This window comes from Papaver somniferum, chromosome 1 (genome assembly GCF_003573695.1).
Source record: "Papaver somniferum cultivar HN1 chromosome 1, ASM357369v1, whole genome shotgun sequence".
In the NCBI taxonomy this organism is placed as follows: domain Eukaryota; kingdom Viridiplantae; phylum Streptophyta; class Magnoliopsida; order Ranunculales; family Papaveraceae; genus Papaver; species Papaver somniferum.
The window spans coordinates 82,926,936-82,930,422 of NC_039358.1; positions in this window are offsets into that span (position 1 = coordinate 82,926,936).

Genomic DNA, 3,487 nt, shown 5'->3' on the forward strand with positions numbered 1-3,487 from the left:
TTGTTAATCTAAAATGAGTTGAATGTTAATGAAATCATATGAGGGGTGTAGTGTAGGATTTCCTGCAACTACAGCAGTGCAACCGAGAGTGATTCTGAGGCAGATTATGATGTAGGGTTTGAATATCCAGTAGAGGAAGTAAACACCAGGAAAGAAGAATCCGATGCTGCTGAGGACAAGCGGAAGATGCAGAGGTATGTTGATTGGAAACTGCGCAGAAGATTTGATTTTGAGCGAGCCAATCCGAAGATATTTTCCAGAACCATGCAGGAAGGAGAACCCAAAGTTGAAAAGAGAGCCCCTGTGCGGATATATCCCAGAGCTGCTCGTGTAGAAGAATCCACTGCATCTGATGAAGAGCTCCCTGATGTTTTTCAAGATGAAGATGATGAATGATGAAGAGCTCATCATCTGGAGATGGTGATACTTCCCCTGCTTCATCAGGCAACAACTACAATGAGCGGTATGAAGAAGACGAGGATTGGAGTTACGATGAAGAGGACTTTTAAAGTTATCTTTTGAAGTGTCGAATGCAGCCAAGGTTTCAGATTTTGAAAAAAGTCTAAAAATGTGTTAGAGCATAGCTTGGTCGACCTCGCATGCATTTCTATCTAAATCATGTTTGTCAATGTTAGGGATCAAAACTATAAGTCTTGATTTCTAGCCTACATAGCTAAGTCTCGGACTATGATAGAAAAGTGTAGTTGAGCTCAAGGTCTTCATGGAGATTCATCATACAACGACGAAGATCTATACAAGGAACCGTGAAAATTCATCAATAAAAGGTATGTGGAGACTTGAACTTATCTATCACTCAAAAGTCTATCATTTTATCTCCTACTTCTTATGAGACAGAAGTCGTATGCTATATAGACTAGATCATACACATTTGACATTTCGAGCTGAGCATTCATTGCTTATCTTTTATCTCGAAATCGTGTGTTGGTAAAGCGTTTCGCTTTGATCAAGTTTATCTTCACCTAGTGACGAAAGTCATGAAAAGTTTCAATCACTTTGAGAATTGCTCTGACGTGAATCGGTCTGTGAATAACGGCTACATAGCGTCCTCTGAGAATGTCTCAATGATTGAAATAAGAGTTTAGATTACATAACCATGTATTCCTTGAACCAAAGTTTTCGAACTTTGTTGATCAAGAGAAATCGGGAGGATTGTGGAATTGGCTTGCCAAGTCCGCGAACTGTCGGAAGTTCTCGACCGAGAATTTTTGCTGGATTTTCCAAAACTCGTTTGTGTACTAAGTCCGCGAAATGGCGGAAGTTCTCTTTCCGAGAATTTCTGCTGAGTTTGGAAAACTCAACCGATTAACTTAAGTCCGCGAACTTGTTTGTGAACTTAAGAGGTTATGATCTAAAGATGTTCTCTGAACATGAACAACATTAAATTACTAAGGAATGCTTTATGCAAACCGTGGCTATAATGTTCATGAGCCGATTCAATCGAATCGAATCATCTTTGTTTCAATTGTGTCTTGTGTAGTTACATAAGATCTCATAGCAATTGAAAACTCTTTAACTAGTTCATTTGATTCAATTGAACTAGTTATGGTGAAGAAGAAAGAACAAGGTTAATATGAAATGCTCATATGGTTAACCTTTTGGGTTACTATGTTGAACCAACATACAGGTACACGTTTGGGCATGGTTTTCACAAACCCAGTAAACGTCTACCCAAGTGTGTGTGACAAGCTAAGTTTTCGATCTAACAGTTGAGAAATATTAACTTGAATCTAATAAGGATTGCTTTGTACCTAAGGCAAAACCCTGATTTGAAGGATATATAAATGAGACATCTAGCATTGTGCAAAACTAATCCCCACACGTCTGTGTGCTACTAGTGCGCCCGCTAGAGTCGATCTCCATTAACCTTTGATTTTCTTGTCTAAAATCAGGTTAACGACTTAAAGACTTCATTGGGATTGTGAAGCCATACCGATACTACTTTATCGTAGTTGTGTGATCTGATCTTGCATCTTATATCGTACGAGTACAATCGATTGATTGTCTTGAGATCGTGAGAGTTCTCCGATAGGCAAGATAAAGAAGTCACAAACATCTTCGTCTCACTGTTTGTGATTCCTCGACAAACCTCCTGTGTAGTCAGGAAGGATTGTAGAGAGGTGATTGATTAATCTAGGCTGTTCTTGGGAATATAAGACCGGATTATCAATTGGTTCTGTTCACCTTGATTTTATATCTTAAGACGGAACAAAACCTAGGGTTTATCTGTGGGAGACATATTTATCCTTTGATAGACTTTTCTGTGTGAGATAGATCTGTTTATTATTAAGTATGTGATTTTGGGTTGCACAACTCTTGATTGTGGGTGAGATCAGCTAAGGGAATCAAGTGCGTAGTATCATGCTGGGATCAGAGGCATAGGAGTACAACTGTACCTTGGATCGGTGGGAGACTATTGGGGTTCAACTATAGTCCAGTCCGAAGTTAGTTTGCAGTAGGCTAGTGTATGTAGCGGCTTAATACAATGTGTATTCAATCTGGACTAGGTCCCGGGGTTTTTCTGCATTTGCGGTTTCCTCGTTAACAAAATTTCTGGTGTCTGTGTTATTTCTTTTCCGCATTATATTTTATATAATTGAAATAATACAGGTTGTGTTCGTGATCATCAATTGGAAATCCAACCTTTGGTTGTTGATTGATATTGATTGATCCTTGGACATTGGTCTTTGGTACCTCCAAGTATTCCTTGTATTTGATAAAGACTCGCTATTGTTTTTAGCTTGAGTAAAAATCAAATCAAGAGAGAATATTAACTCCTTGAGATACTTTTATCTAGATTGAGTCTGACTCTCTAGTTGATTCTCTAGAAAAGTATTTCGGAGTTATTCCATACAGATTGCTAAGCGAAATGTTGGGTGGTGTTGTTAGACCCCCGTTTTTTCAATTGGTATCAGAGCAGGAAAACACGTTCAAGACCTAACAAGTATGTGACTCTATGGACAGAAGTGCTATCTCTGTGAACGTACCACCAGTCCTCGATGGCTCAAACTATCTATGGTGGAAAGTTGCTATGCGCACATTTCTTCAGTCGCGTGACTTCCAATCATGGATATGTGTTGTGAATGGCTATTAAACTCCCGTTGTTATGGAAATAGATATTGTTGTACCAAAAATGTATGTATGTACAATACTGCCGAGTTAGTTGCTGCAAGGCAAAACTCTGGGTTGAACGCCATCCTGCATGATATTACCCCAAACCTTAGACATCATGTGACCTCTTGCACTACGTATAAAAAGCTTGGGATACTTTAGAAAGCGTATTCGAAGGTAACCCCAGTGAAAAGGAAGCTAGGCTTCAAAACCTTAATTCCGAATAGGAAGACCTTTCTATGGCAGAAGAAGATTCGTTCGACGATTTTTATCACAAACTTTCTGAAATTGTTAATGCATCATGTGCATTGGGAAGGACTATTCCTGAAAAGGAAATTGTGATGAAAATCCTCCGATG